We start from the raw sequence: 16,576 nt of genomic DNA on the forward strand, positions 1-16,576 counted from the left end.
AACGGTCTACGACAAGGGGATGCCCTATCATGCGTCCTCTTTAACCTGGCCCTCGAGAAAGTGATCCGTGATGCTGAGGTAAATGCAAGAAGTACGATCCCCATCAAGTTCACCCAACTACTGACCTACGCTGACGATATCGACATCATGGGAAGAACCACCCGAGACGTACAAACTGCCTTCATCCAGATCGAGCAGGCGGTGCGAGATATTGGGCTGCACATCAATGAAGGCAAGACAAAATACAACTTTGAGACCGTTAACAATTTCTCCTATCTAGGGTCGAAAATCACAACCGATAACAGCTACGATGATGAAATCCGCGCGTGGTTGTTGTCAGCCAACAGAGCCTATTTCAGCTTACAAAAACTGTTCCGCTCGAAACGTCTCACCATAGGGTCACAGCTCTTACTGTACAAGACTATGATCTTGCCAGTCCTCATGTATTCCTCGGAAACTTGGGTTCTTAACAAGAAAAATTGCGAACTCTTGGCCGCGTTCGAGAGAAGAATCCTCCGAAGAATTTTTGGCCCCCTATATGAGGATGGACGATTCCGTAGCCTACACAATGACGAAATCTATGAGCGATACCATGACCGTCCGGTTGTGGATAAAATCCGGCTCAATAGGTTACGGTGGGCGAGTCACTTAATCCGTATGGATGAAGATGATACCACCCGGAAAGTCTATAAGGGCAATATCTTTTTTTGTTTTGTTTGTTTGTGCGTACACGGAGGTGGAAAATCTTAGAAAGACACGTCCGCCGCATCCCCGCCGCCTGAACGGCGGAATTACAGCGGGCGCGTGTGGGATTCACACCCACTAAAAACCACCTCCGGTCTCGCCAGCCCCAGCCCTGCGGGACCACCATTGAGGTATTACTTCGCGGAGTAGGTTTGCTCTTAGGCACTCATCCTTCTCGTATTTGCAGCTTGCTCCTCCTTCTTTGTTCCTTCAGCAACTTCTCCTGCATTTGGATGATTGCGGAGCCAACCGCAAGCCACTTCTCCTCGGACTCCAGCATCTCAGTAACCAAGCTCTCCGGGGTCCCACTCCTGCCCAGCACCTGGTTTAAGCTCCTTCTCTCCATCGCAAATCGTGGGCAGTGAAACATCACATGCTCTGGATCCTCCGGTATGCCATCGCATCTGGGACAGTTCGGAGAATCATCCAACCCAAAGCGGTGCAGATACTGCCTGTAGCAACCACCGTGTCCCGTGAGGAACTGGGTAATGTGGTAGTTGGTCTCCCCATGTTTTCGCTCAAGCCACACCCTAATGTTGGGAATGAGCCTGTGTGTCCACCGACCTTTCGCAGACTCGTCCCATCTGCGTTGCCAGAGATCAAGCGACTCTGACCTTGCCGCATTTCTACGCTGTGCATGTCCCTCCATATGTCTTGCATTGTACAGGACACTCATTTCTTTGGCCAGAATGTCAACCGGGATCATGCCTGCCACCACCAATACTGCCTCATCTGATGTGGTTCTAAAAGCACTGCAAACCCTCAAAGCCATCCGCCGGTAAACCGAGTTCATCTGCTTCTGTCTCTGAGAGTTTGCAAGCGCCTCTGCCCACACAGGCGACGAATAGAGCAGGATGGAGCGCACCAACCTCCAGCAATGTTTCGGCCCACCAATATTTGGCAACATTTTTGCAAGTGCCGTGGTGGCACTGGCTGCCTTTTGGCAAGCATACTCTAGGTGTTCCCTAAAACTCAATTTGGTGTCAATTATTACCCCCAGGTATTTGATAGCCGGCTTTGATAAGACCGTATGTCCACCGACCTCCACTTTTACAGTGTTATTTTTCCTGCGTTTCGTTGTTAAGACCGCTGCCGTTTTCGCGTCCGCCTAGGTCAAACCGGTCTTTTCTAGCCAGGACTTTACCGCTCTCACTGTTTCTGTTGCGTAAACCTTCACATCTTCTGGGTGTTTTGCTGCAACAACCACAGCTAGGTCATCAGCAAAGCCGACAATCGTAGTCCCCTCTGGGATGGGAAGAGCAAGCACCCCATTATACATGATATTCCACAACAGGGGACCAAGTACCGATCCCTGTGGTACCCCGGCTGTGACAATGTACTCTTTGGGGCCCTCATTCGTCCCGTACCAGAGAGTCCTCTCTGAGAGGTAGTTTTCCACCAAATTCGTTAAGTATCCGGGGACACCTATGTCAGCCAACGCCCGTTTAATTCTATTCCAGTTGGCCGAGTTGAATGCGTTTTTGACATCCAACGCCACCACGGCACAGCAGCCGCCAGAAATCAGTGCACCTTTTGCCAGGTTTACCACCATGTTAATTGCGTCCACCGTAGAGTGGGCGCGTCAGAAACCAAACTGGCGTTTCGACAAACCATTGCTGGCTTCGACGATGGGCAGGAGTCTGTTGTAGATGACTCTCTGCATTATCTTCCCCATTGTATCCAACAGGCAGATAGGACGATAAGACGCTGGGTTTCCAGGTGGCTTGCCAGGCTTTTTCCACTGGGCAGGGAATATTGCTTCTTTTAGGCACGCCTCGAAGGTGTTGGCGAAAAGTTCGGGCCTAGTCTTCACTGCCAGTTTCAAAGCTCGGTTGGGGATGCCATCCAAACCTGGGGCCTTGTTGTCACCAAACCTACCACATATTTCCCGCAGCTCCTGCACAGTTACAGGCGGTATTATGCCGTCATTTAGCTGGACAAAAATTTGCCTTCCCCTATTTTCGTGGTGAGGGAACAGAGTGGTAACAATCTGTTTCAGGAGGTCACCTGGGGTGATTTCCGCAGCCTTACTGTAAGCCTCGCCCCAAGGGTTTATATCGGCAAGGTCCCACAGCTGTTTGAAGTAGTTCTTTTTGCTCCTCCGAATGGCTTCCTTTAGGCACCCACGTAAGTGCTTGTGTGCCTCCTCTCGACCGTCGCCACCGGGTTTTCCCCTGAGCCTCTGGCAAAGCCTCCTTGCCCGAAAACATGCGGCTCGCAAACTTGCGATTTCGTTGTTCCACCAGTAGTTGGGTTGCCTACTGGGGAGCAATCGCCTTCTGGGCATAGTAGCATCGCATGCTTCCGTCACCCATCGAGTGATCTGTATGGTTTTCTCTCCAGCCGTACCATTCAGGGATATGTCAGATTTGAGCACCGCGGAAAGGCAATAAGGGCAATATCTATGGTAGAAAAAGAAGACGAGGCAGACCCTGTCTAAGATGAAGCGATGGCGTAGGTCAGGACGCCAGATAGCTTTTAGGGATATCGAATTGGTGGACCTCGGCGCAAAATCGGGATGTCTGGAGTTCCTTATTAAGGCAGGCCTAGACCGGATACCGGTTGTTGCGCCGTTGATGATGATGGTATCCTTGGAGTGCAACCAATATTACATTGTGAAGATGTGTTAAAGTCAGAGCATAGTCGCTATTTCAAGACTGTTTTTTCAAGTCAGTATTCCGTCTTCCTACTCCGTAATATCTGATCCACATGTTTGGCAAATCTTAATAAGCCACCGCAAATTCAGAAGTGAGAATAGAGTGTTAGGCTTGGATTGTGTAGGTTTGCAAGCGCTTGCCACCGATCCGATCGAATGTTATTCTTTTTGGACAAATAAATTCCTTTTCTTTCTTTATTATTTTTTAATTCAATAGGGCTTTGATGGCTACATCTATTTCGTGTAGGGCCTCGGGATCCAGAGGCGTCACGTGCGGCTCCTCCGCACCTTCGGCACCAGTTGGTTTTTGATGCCCCGACAGGTTGGCTGCTTGTTCAGCTCGTCCTTCTAATTTTTTTAATTTCTGCTTCCGCTTCAATTCTCGAAGGTCCCGCCTACTGAATTTTGCCTGCCTGTGGGATGCCGGGCCCGGTACTGGGCTAAAGTAATGGCTGTCCTTGGATGACGTCCGGCCGCTGTTTGATGGAGGGCTGCGATCTTCGACTGAGTAGGCGTTGGTCTTGGTCTAGAGGGGGCTGGCAACTGTCCAGATATGTTTGCCTTGGCCGGATATATTGTCAACTGCTGCTGCAACCACAGAACGAGTTAGTTAGTTACAGCGCCCGACTCCTATTTGGGGACCACTCTAGATGGCTATCTGAGAAGAGTTTTTCTGCTGGAAAACCTAGTGGTGCTCATACCGATTGCTATTCTATAAATATTTTACAGAACTTTTTAGATGACAATACAAAGTCTTTGTTTTATCAATTAAGGTCCCGTGTCGCGGTCTTAGCGTTGTCCTCTTGATTGTTACGATTCTGAGCAGACCATCCTTTTCGGGATAAACTTCGATTAGTCGAGCTAATAGACATCGAACTTGAGGAAAACGTTCATCTATCTAAGGAGTTTGAGCTCGTAATCTTCACGGTGCCACTTGTCAATCGCTTGATGGTGTTAGAGGGATTGTTTGGACTACTGTTGCTAAAGATGCTAGAAATTATGTTCGGCTAGCTGCCAGAGCGCCAGACGAGACTAGTAGATAGTCGAGTAGCTTTAGGAAGGACTACTGGAGCTGAACTTTGAAACTTCTGGGTCATTAGATATTAAGGTATTATTATTATTCTGTTAAGGGAAAGTCGCACCGCGTCCTTGAAGAACTATTGTGCTCCTTTTACTGGTTATAGTGTACCTGTTGATCATAGTATCTCAAGCAGGCCTGTAACCGTTAGGAACTTTAGTATGTTCCCCACTTCCAGATGTTTCAGCTTTGCATCTGGTATTAAGTGTTCTCCCAGATGTATCGACCTACTTTGCACAAATGCCGGACACTGTCCCAGGTCGTGCATAGAGGTTTCGTCCTCCTCCTCACAAAACCTGCAGGCAGTGTCCGTAGATATCCCTAGCTTCCCTAGGTGATAGTTCCGCCGACAATGACCAGTGAGAATTCCCACTATGATTCGGAGGTTCTTTTTGGTGAGGTTTAAGCAATCCTTTGTACGCATGGGTTCGTATACCCCAATAAGCACCATGGACTGCTCCATCCTTGGTAGGCCCACCCAATATAGTTCCCTCAACCGTTTCTCTTCATTTCTTAGATTCATAGCCATGAAACCGTTTCCGATTCCACAGAAGGGTTCTGGCCCGTGTAAAGGCATCCCTGCTCCCTTCTTGGCTAGTTCATCCGCTGCCTCGTTGCCTTCCAATCCAGCATGGCCTGGAACTCAAAGTATCCAGACCTTGTTGGACGAGCCGAGTGTATTCAGTCTCTCAAGGCATTCCCATACCAGTTTAGAGTTCACCTGGTTGGACCTAAGTGCCTTGCTTGCTGCTTGGCTATCGGTGAGAATAGTTATGTTCTGCCCCCTGTAGTTCCTTTGCAGATTAAAGGAGGAGATATTAAGGTAGCGGGCCGTTTTGTAGTGAAATAGATCTGGAATTTCACATATTTAACAACAGTTAGGCATGGTTGGAGGAGAGCAGAGCCGCTTTATTATCTTTTGAGCTAGTGAACTTACGAGACGTTTAAGGATTTTATTGGTGCGTTAGAAGGTCGCCGCCGAAATCATGTTGCAAAATGTCACCGCAGAAATCAAGAGGGGCATTACAGCTAACGACATAGTAGAGGAGGTTATGGTCGGACCCAGGGTGCCTATGTAGGAAAGCAGTTATTTTATTGAAGGATCGTGATTTCGCAATGCTTCGATTTTCAGTAGGCCAGTATATTTGGTGGTTGAAAAAGCGTAGTTGCTTATTTTATGCGGCTGTTTTAATGCCTTATTTAGAGCATAGCGAGCAATTGCTTTTGGTTCCTGACAATATGCCTTAGTTTCTTTCAGGTCGTTTGTCTGCTCTCTACCTGTGTTTTTTTGCGATGTGGCTTAGAGGATACCATTGCATGACATACCCTGTAATAGAGTTTTCGTCCTTTCTTTTATCTTTCTAAAATATACTATTCAAAATAATGCCGAATTCGCAATATAAACATCAACGAACGTCTCGTACCTAAAATTTTGCGCAATATCGTCCGTCTTGTCGCCCACTATGGTTTTGAGTGCTTGCCGACTATAAAAGACAATGAACGGTGCCTCGCGGTAATGGTGAACAAGATATTTCGTTGGACTAGTGGTCGCATCTGCAAATGAGGACGCATCAATCGTGGAAAAATTGCGATAGAGGCGTCTTCGATGGTATGGAAATGTAATTAGCGCTAACGAAAGCTCACTTGCCAAGATTGGTCTGAAGATTTAAGTCGATGGGAAATGACCAAAAAGCGGATCGGGAAAACAATGACTAAATACGCTAGGTGTCGACGTTAAGGAGGTGGAATTAAGGGTTGATGTGAAAGAAACTAAACCTGAAGTAGGAAAAAGGCGTCAATCTGACGACTTGCGAAAAAAATTTGAAGGATGAGGACACTTCAGTGTACCCTAGATTGGTCCTTATAAGGGATTATTATGGAAAGGATGAAATGAAGCGATAAATCGCCACTTCGAAGAAAGCTTATAATCAGGTTTTTCCGGTAATGGTATAATACCATCGCATAACCAGTGCTACTATATGGCTACCAAACATGACTTTTTATCGAAGTGTCCAAGAAAGTTAGATGTATTTGAATAGCGAACATTAGGACCAATCAAAGAAGGATCAAACTGGCTAATCCGTTACCACAATGAGTTGTGCGACCTATACGAAGCCGTCAGGAAGGAGTGAATCAGCAATGCTGTGGTCACGCGAGGGAAGCATCTCAGACTCGTTATATAGAACCAAGAGTAGGGAAGTCGATGCAGATGCTTTTAAGATTTCCCGAAAGGAGGATATTGCACTGCTGAGATTGATAGATGCTCAATATTTTGGAGCTTAAGCCTCGAATGGACGTTCAATCTGTCAATGATGAATGTGACTAAAAAATAACTCTCTGTGAGGACCCAAATGGTTGCATAACGAAGAACGCTACCTACATAAAATGTAGATTGGTTGAATAATTTGGGATTTGCTAAATCCATCAAAGGTAGACAATTCCCAATCCGGAGGCCAACAAGTGTGCTGTGTCACATATCACATAATGCCGAATGACTGCGTTGAGCTCATCAGGAGACGTCGCCTACTAGACGTAGGACCCCCAATGTTTGCCATTAGCCTACTTAACGCCGAAACTCCAACCGCAGCCTTGTTCGCTGCTGCTTGGATTTGCTCAGAAAAGCTCATCTTTGAGTCAAGGGTCAACCCGAGGTACTTGACCGCTGATTTTGACTCGAAGATCGACTCGCCGAACGATATGGGACGCAGGGTCGGAATTCTCTTTTTAGTCAGGATGACTACTTCGGTTTTTTCCAGTGCAAGGTTGAAACCATGAGTAGTCATCCATCCGCTTACCCGTCACATCAATATGCCGAGTCTGCTTTGCGCCTGTTCGACAGTGCGTCCAGCAACAAGCGCTGCGACATCATCTGCGTAGCCGACCAGGCGCGACTCTTCTGGCATGTCGAGTTTAAGAAGACTGTCATAGGTAGCGTTCCAGAGGTCCGGCTCTAGGATGGATCCCTATGCTACCTCCGACGTGACCGCCATCCACCTTTGACCCTCGAGTGTTTCATAGAGGGAGCGGTTCCACAGATAATCCCTCAAAATCCGTAAGAGATAGTTCGGCACGTTGAAGGTATTGTCTAGTGTGCCTAGAATGTCTTTCCATCTTACGGAATTGAAGGCGTTTCTAACGTCAAGCGTTACGAGGAGCACCATCCGTCGAGTTCGACGGCTATGTGCCTCTGCTCGTCGAACGGCGTCCACGACCTGCATGACAGCATCAATTGTCGATCTCCCTGTCCTAAAATCAAACTGCCGGGGAGATAAATCTCCGGCAGCGCGTATCGCTTCAGCGAGTCTACTTCTGATGAGCTTTTCCAGCACTTTCTCAGCGGTGTCAAGCATACATAGTGGACGGTATGAGGACGGCAATTCAGGATCGCCTTTCCCTTTAGGGATCAGCGCAAGCCTCGCAACTTTCCAACGAGCAGGGAAAATGCCCTCTTTCAGGCAAGCGTTGAATGCGCCGACCAGTAGGTCTGACCGGTGTTGGAATACCAGTTTGTATACCTCTGCTGGAATACCATCGGGTCCTGGCGCCTTCTTGTTTTTCATAGAGAGGACTGCCTGTTCCAACTCTTTTATAGAGAAAAGTGGACGGTCCTCTGCGCTCTCCGCGCCGACGTCACCATCCCATACGGGGTGCGCAGGGAAGAGTGCCCTCACAATGCGGTCCATCTGCTCGGCCTTAAGTGAACAGGGTTTCCGCAGAGCCCCGATTTTTTGGGTTACCAGTTTGTAACCGAGTCCTCACGATCCCCTTTCACCTCGTCGCCCAGATCTTGCCAGCAGCGAGCTTTGCTCTTGTTTATTGCGCTGCGGAGTCTCCTTTTGGCTGATTTGTACTCCATCATTATGGTACATGACTCCCCCCGGTCGCCTAGACGTTGTGTTAAGCGGCGGAGCCTGTGACACTCCTTCCGGAGCTCTGCGATTTCCACTGTCCACCAATACATGGAAGGTTTGCGGCGCCTCTATGTCTTCCTGGGCATGGAGGCTCCGCAGACCGTCGTTATCAGGTTCATACCTGAATTTACGACAGTGTCAGCTGCGGTGCCACCGCCCCCAGGAGTACCCTTCAGCGTGGCCCCACCTTTTCCCAGAGTTTCGACAAATTTCCCGGTGTTCACTTTCGCGACGTTCCATACACAGAAAGATCGCTGGGGTGGCGCACACCGAGAGTTTGTGTCCACCACTTCGAAAGCAATGTATTGGTGGTCACTTGCCGGAAAGTTTTCCAAAACTCGCCACCCGTCCACCAGCGACACCAGTGATTCCGACGCGAAGATTACGTCTGGAATGCTTCCTTCGCAGCCCGGGCGCCGGAACGTTGGGGTGGATCCGGTGTTTAGAACTACCAGTCCTGTTCTCGCCTTCTCGCCGCCATTTCCAAAATTCGTTTCCCCCTGGAATCTGTGTGAGGCATGCCCCATTTAAGTGCCCTAGCATTGAAGTCACCCCCGACCAGGATCCGCCCATCCGTGCTTAAGATAGCGTCCTCCAAACCATCAAGCCTCCGACGAAAGTCCGGCATCGTCTCATTCAGCGTAAGATAGACACTAAAAAACGTTATCCCTGGACACCGAATCCAGACAAAGCCGTCCCCTCGGCCTTGGGCAAGAACCCCCAGGAGGGTGCCGTCCCGAACCCAGATGGCAGCGGTACCTGATATGGCTGGGTGCCATGAAACTGGGCCCTTGTTTCGGTACTGCTCACTGATGAGTACTAAATCAGCTTTGGTCTCCGCAGCGAACTGCGCTAACAACTTGTGAGCGGTTGCACTCCGGTGCATATTGATTTGTAGGATGCGAATCATGTTGACCGTATCCTAGCTCTTTCCAGTTCTGCTCTGAAAACTGGACACGGCAACTTCCACCACAGCAAGTTTTTGGCCTCGGGAATTTGCGGAGGTGATACCAATCCGGACATTGGTTACATCCGGGCATTCGCACTTGATGGCCTCTTCTACCTCGTTCTTTTCCGTGAGACAGCCAAGGTCTCGGATTTCTAAAGCACACGTGGTTTCCAGGCTAGAAACCAAAGCTTTTTCTCCTGGAAGCCCCTTGATTGCTTCACAGAACGTGACTTTATTTATAGTCTTCGGGCGTAGTTCGACTAAGACTCCACCACTCTTCGTTTTACGTATGGAAGACACTTCCGCTCCGTTGTCTTCGGGTTTGATTTTGTAACGGATTTCGCTGAGGACTTTCGCAAAAGTCAAGCCTTTCGTCGGCTTGATAAGCAAAGCTGGAGGTGTAGTCCTCTTTCGTCTCGCCACCTTTTCTTTTGGCACTCCGTCCTTCGTGTCCGCCTTAGTTTTAGGCAGAGGTTTTTCTGATGGCGCGACGTGTTGTTGTCTTTTGATCCTCTTCGCCTTCTTCTTTTCAGCCCTGAGTGAAGTCTCCTTCAGATGTCCCTTCCTCCTTTCGTTTTTTACCAAGTTCGCTCTGCGACTGATCGGTAAGATTTGGCGACCAGAAGGGGAAACCATATAGAGATATACTTTTGTGCATGTGCTGCCAATTATGAAGAGACCAACAGCTGCGTTAGGAGGAGAATAACAACGGAAAAGCAACTCAGGGCATTCGTACAAAATATCTCTGGTCAGTATCGGGGTGACTTCAGAAATATACGATTGACTGTGGGTGAAATATTTTCAATCCACGTTTATCAGCTCTCCCTGAACTTCTGTCAACCTTGGGATAACCGTTTTGCAAACACAGTACCGTCCGCCTTGTCGCCCTCTATGGTTCTGAGTGTTGGTCGATTATAAAAGACAATGAACGGTCTCTTGTGGTAATGGAGAGGAAGATGTTGCGTTGGACTAGTGGCATAGTACGCTAGTAGTACGGATTGCTGGATGAGGAAAGTTGAAAGCTATTTATCGGGGGCAACGCCCATCACGAGCTAGTGTGCAACTGAAAACCATTTTGGACTATGTAAGTCGTTTTTCGGATACGGTGTTAACGTACTACTGAACTGACATTCGTCTTTTTTTAAAATTTTTCTTTTTACCTGGACCAGCCATTTGCGGTTTGCTACTTAAAAATCAAGAACTCTTACGATACAGACTCTATGTGACTATGGGTGTACTGGCGCATCCTTAGATTAGTATATATCTACACATTGGTATACCTATTGATGGCTATTGCCTTTTACATTTGGAGTTCGTTCCCTTGTGGGAATAATCGAATTAAGTGTGGGAAAAGCTTCAATGCGAAGGCGAAATGTTGGCAATAATAGAATGAGAAGCAGCGAGAACATCATATAAGTATCCTACTTTCGGGATACGATAGGATACGATAATTTATTTCTGTGTAAATGGAGAAGTTCTGTGGTCAGGATATTAGGTGAGGAGGTAACATTTTCAGTCGATTGTGTACGACAGACAAGAATATATTGGATACGAGTGGACTAAAACGACATTGTTCCATTGAGAAAACGCCCAGAAATCTTTTCCTTTCCTATTTGCTGTTTTGTTGCGTGTAGCGTTCTATGAAAGCCGATGTATTTGAAAGGAAATTGTGGCCATTCGTTATCAGTAAATCTTAAAGACTTAACAAGATTGATAATATTGTCCGTGTGTAGCTATTGGGTTGAGATTTAACCGGGGGAAGAGACGTCAACTTCTACTAGTTTGAAATAGTGCTGAATTCCGATTGGCTTTAATCAACATGCGTGTTCCCGACGACTCAGGAATCCGTTAGACGAGACTGTGACTTCCGAAAAGGCGCTTCCTACTGTGCATAACAATGTAACTTCAACATCATCTCAGGGTCTATGCACCAGGCCTTTCAATCTGTGTTGAATTCGCCTGCAATGCGCTCCTACATCAGGGTTGCTTCCACTGGCTTTACACCCCTAATCCAGCGGCCTCCATGCGACGAGTTACGGTCCACCGAGCCTTCGATCCTGTCTCGCTCCATCGCGCCTACGACGGGATAATATCCGCAGCCTCTTCAGCAAGTGTCGAATCGGAACACAGCCGCCCCACTTTCTGACATCGTTCCTGTCGCCAACGAAGCTCCGCTTCCCGCTACCGCCATATATCCTGGCACTTCATCCATCCATACCAGTGGCCCCAAGTTAAAGGTGGCGTCCTAAACAGCTCTTCATCTCCAGGCTAGCGTTCACAACTTCTACGGACGATGTTCTGGAGTATATAAGGAGCAAAGTTGGTTTACTCTCTCCTCTGTCCTGCATTAAACTCACAAAAGACGACAACACCGATCGGGTGATTGCATCTTTCGAGGTTACTTATCCACACGAAGTTGATGTCCTCGGCAACTTTTCTTTCTGGCCTGAAGGTGTATTCATCAATTCGCGGGTAAACTTCAGGGCAACCCGCCTGCCTCGCCGAGCTATATAACTGGATCCATGTTTACTGTCCGTCTGTTTTATCAGAACGTCAGGGGTTTAAGAACCAAACTGGGAGCCTTCAATTTATCCGCGCTGGCTCAGCAACACCGTGCCATCTGTATCTCCGAAACCTGGCTAGACGATGCCATATTATACTTGGAGCTCGCCGAAGAGATGCTTCTCGTAAGTCCACTGGCGGTGGAGTCCTAATTGCTATAAAAGATTCACTCCCCGCTGAACTCGTCTTCTCCTCCTCCTCTGGCTTTCCTTTTGATTGTGTTGCTCTTCGTGTCTCCCCGCCCAACTTCCTCCCGTTCATTGTTTCTTGTGTTTATGTCCCCTGTGCTAGCCCTTCTCACCTGTATGAAGAATTGTTTGACAGTTTGTCTGAACTCCTTACCGTCAGATTCCCTTCCCTCCCTTTCTTCCTTTGTGGAGATTTCAACCTCCCCATGCTCAACTGGCCTAATCATCCTAGTCTTCCAATTCCTTCCAACAACCTCTCCCATTCTTCCTTCCCACTTTCTTCCTTTATGTATACTTGCTCTGCCCTGAATTTCAATACCACCAAAAACTCCTTGGGCCGCACTCTCGATCTTTTCTTTTCCAACCTCCCCGAGCGCCACCTCTCTTTATTTCCTGGCACATCCCCGTATGTAAAAATCGACGCTCACCATCCCGCGGTTGAATTTGAAGCGGAGCTCCCTCGTTCAAAACCCAAAACCAAGCGTAAACCCACTAAGTTCAACTTCCGCAAAGCCAATTTTGACGGTCTGAACGAACTCAGCTTTAGCGTCTTTCAACTGGGTACATATATTAAGCAATTCATCGTGTGATCAAGCTCTTAACACCTTCTACAATATCCTCTCTGATCTCCTCTCCTGTTATGTCCCTTCTTCCCCTCCCTCCCTACATTCGTACCCAACTTGGTTCACAACGGAACTTCATATTAACATTCGCTTGAAACATACACTGTGGAAGAAGTTTCCGGCTTCTAAAAATGACGCCGACCTTGCTCACTTTAAGGCTATACGATCTACTGTGAAGTCAATGGTCAGAAAAGCGCGTAAAAGGTACCTATTGAGCGTCGAAGCCGTCCTTGCCCGCGGTAACTTAAAACCCTTTTGGTCTCACGATCGCAACTCTCGTAATCGAACTCAATCTGTCCCTTCTTCTATCAGCTTCGCTGACTCCACTGCCAACTCCCCACAACAATCCTGCGACCTTCTCTGCACCTACTTCTCTTCAGTGTTTTCTCCCTCGAGCCCTTCACCCTCTACACCTTTCATAGCCACAGACTCCTCCGAATCATTAGTCATTCCTCTCCTTGCGCCTTCCTTGGTTGAGTTCCTCATTGGTAATCTCGACCCCATGGTCGGACCTGGCCCCGATGGGCTTCCTAATCTCTTCCTCCTTAACTGTAGAAAACACATTTCCCTCCCCCTGTGTATAATGTACAACAAAAGTCTAGACGAATGCTATTTTCCCCGTCTCTGGAAAGAGGCCCTTATCATTCCTATCCTCAAGAGCGGAGACCCTTCCCTTGCTGTGAACTACCGCCCCATTTCTCTTCTCTCCTCCTCTTGCTCCAAAATCCTAGAAAGACACGTCAACGACTGGTTGACCGCGCACTTCTGTCACCTCATTGTCAAAGAGCAGCATGGTTTCCTGAAACATAGATCAACGGCTTCAAATCTTCTGGTCTTTACCAACTTTGTTGCTAAACGCTTGAATTCATGACAGGAGGTACACGCTGTTTATACTAATTTCTCCAAAGCCTTTGACACCGTTGACCATAGCATTTTTAAAGAATATATGGACTTGGGAATACTGTTTTTTCTATTTGAAATCCATGAAATGCGATTAAAATGTTTTTCTCAAAAATATATTCTTTTTTTTTCAGGACTAGCCGTGCAAGCAGGTAATGGGAAAGATTTCACAGTACACACACAAAGAGAGGGTAGGTAGGTAGGTATCAGTGGCCGCTCCGAGGAGCCCAATTAGCGCTTTGGTGCGCCGTTTTGATGCCACAAACTCCTAAGACCGTGACTGTTGTTATAGGAACAGGCGAGCAGAGTCCAGCTGGCTCGGATCTTCAGTGCGAGCCCGTAGCATTCACGAAGGAAAGCAGCTCTCCGACCCTGCAGCTAGAAATCTCACTAAGGTCCCCAAAGAATGGTTTACCCAGTGTCCGCAGCCTGACTCGAGCCAGAGCTGGGCAATCGCAGAGAAAGTGCATGAGGGTTTCCTTTCCTTCTCCGTAGCTTCGGCAACGCGAGTTGTAGGGTAAGCCGAGCCTAGCGGCATGGTCCCCTATGGGCCAGTACCCCGTGCAGACGGCCGTAATCTTAAATGCATTTGCACGCGTCTGGCACAGGAACTCTTTTGATCGGGCTATGTTATAAGCGGGCCAAATTCTCCTTGATTTGGCACAGCTTGTAAGCCTTTGCCATCTCAGGCCCGCGGCTGCTAGGCAGTGCTAGTAGACTCGGCCCCCGACTGTCGCCAGCGGAACACCGACCTGGCCAATTCGTCAGCCCGCTCATTCCCCTCTATGTTCCTATGCCCGGGAATCCAGAGGAGAGTGATCTTGAGCGTGCCGCCCAGATGGTTGAGCGCCTCTCTGCACTGCCCCACCAACCGGGAAGATGTCGTCGTTGAGTACAAGGCCTTGATAGCCGCTTGGCTGTCGGTCAGAATGGCTATGTTACGCTTGGGGCTCGAATCACGCTCCAGTCATCGACAGACTTCCAATATCGCCAGTACTTCCGCCTGGAATACACTGGTGAAACCTGGGAGACCATACGACTTGGATACACCGTGTGTATTCGAGAAAACCCCCGCGCCGACTCCATAGGCAATCTTTGATCCTTCTGTAAAGAATACCGTGTCATAGTCTTGCAACACGCCGCCGGTCTTCCACAGCAAAGTTTCTGGTGAAGTTCAGCTTGCGTGTGACATAGTTCGTGGGGGATGCCCAGATTTCTCGAGGTATTTCAACTAGGGTGTTGCTGTGGCCGTACGACTTCGCTGTCCAGCATCCGGACTCACGTAGTCTGACGGCACTGTACGCTGCAACATATTTGATGTGGAGGTCTAGGGCGAGGAGATGCAGGAGTACATTCAGAGCATCTGCCGGGCAGGTCTGCAGAGCCCCCGTAGCACCTGCACACGCGGTTCTTTGAATCCTATTAAGCTTCGTTCTATTGTATTTTTTCTTCAAAGCCTGCCACCATACAATAGAGCCGTACGTCAGGATCGGACGCACTACAGCGGTGTACATCCAGAGAACCATCCTCGGCCGGAGACCCCATTTCTTTGCAAAGGTCCTCTTATAGGCATAGAAGGCTATACAGGCCTTTTTAACCCTCAGTTCTATGTTCAACCTCCAATTTAGCTTAGGATCCAGGATTACACCCAGATACTTTACATTAGAGGAAAGAACCAATCTTTGTTCATTCAGCCGTGGTAGATGGAATTCAGGTATCCTTGTCTTGGTGGTGAACAGCAACAGTTGCGTTTTGGTTGGGTTTATGCTGAGTCCGCATCTTGCGGCCCACAGGCACACCTTTCGCAACGCTGCTTCCATGATGTCGCTCATAATGGACAGAAACATCCCTGATACTAATATCACCAAGTCGTCGGCATACGCCACCACGTTCACCCCGCTGCTGTCCAATGGACGTAAAATTTTGTCCATTACTATTAACCAGAACACCGGTGAGATGGCACCACCCTGGGGCGTGCCTCTGTTCACAGCTCTGGTCAAGTGGTTGCTTCCCAGATCGAACTGGATTATCCTGGTACTCAGCATGGATATAATCCAATGCGTGAAATACCCCTCCAATCCAATACCGGTCAAGGCTTCCTTGATTGCGTTGGTACTGACGTTGTTGAAAGCTCCTTCTATATCCAAGAAGGCAGCAAGAGTATACTGCTTGTACTGCAGCGACCGCTCAACCGTGCCAATTACCTCGTGAAGGGCGGTTTCTGTGGATTTTCCTTCGAGGTAGGCATGCTGGGACTTAGAAAAAGGCGTTCTCTCCATGATCGTCCTTAAGTGAATGTCCAGGACGCGTTCTAGGGTCTTCAGCACGAAAGAGGTCAGGCTGATTGGCCGAAAGTCCTTCGCGGACTCATGATCGCGCCTGCCCGCTTTCGGTATGAAAACCACCCATGCGCGCCTCCAAGACTGCGGTAGGTATCCTAAAGTGGTGCAGCTCCGGTAAATCTCAACAAGCCACGGCACAACCCTTTCCTGCTGCTTCTGTAGCATGACTGGCATTATGCCATCTGGGCCTGGAGATTTGTATGCAGAGAAGCTGTTTATAGCCCATCCGATCCTATCCCCGGTAATTACCGATTTGATAGTCTCGCACAGCTGGGGTTGCCGCAAACCCTCCAAGCGAGGTTCTGACTCATAGTCCTCCTCGCTGGAGGGAAAGTGCGTTTGCACTAGCAGCTGCAAGGTTTCGCTAGAAGATTCCGTGTAGGAGCCTTCAGACTTTTTAAGGAAGGATGGACTCTTATGTTCCTTGGACAGAATCTTACTGAGCCTCGCTGATTCACTAGTGCTTTCAATGTTCTGACAATAGTCTAGCCAAGACCGCCTCTTGGCGGTCCTGATGGCCAACTTGTACTTCTTTAGGCAGTCCTTGTATGGCTGCCAGTATTTTTGCCTGTAGCAGATGATGAAGATTTCTCTGGTCAACTTCCTGAGACTAGAGAGATCTT

General features: G+C 48.4%; 1 protein-coding gene across 5 annotated transcripts in view; it reads left to right on the forward strand.

The window, feature by feature from the left end:
- LOC119649404 (potassium voltage-gated channel protein Shab) overlaps positions 1-16,576 on the forward strand; it is a 587,838-nt gene that overhangs the window by 52,280 nt on the left and 518,982 nt on the right. For 4 of the 5 annotated variants that reach the window (XM_038051534.1, XM_038051538.1, XM_038051536.1 and 1 more), the window contains exon 3: positions 13,746-13,763. The exons of the other annotated variant lie outside the window; for it this stretch is intronic. The gene's annotated coding sequence lies outside the window, so the exon portion shown is untranslated. The remainder of the gene's footprint in view (positions 1-13,745; positions 13,764-16,576) is intronic. 5 annotated transcript variants of the gene reach the window in all.

Source organism: Hermetia illucens, chromosome 2 (genome assembly GCF_905115235.1).
Source record: "Hermetia illucens chromosome 2, iHerIll2.2.curated.20191125, whole genome shotgun sequence".
Taxonomy (NCBI): domain Eukaryota; kingdom Metazoa; phylum Arthropoda; class Insecta; order Diptera; family Stratiomyidae; genus Hermetia; species Hermetia illucens.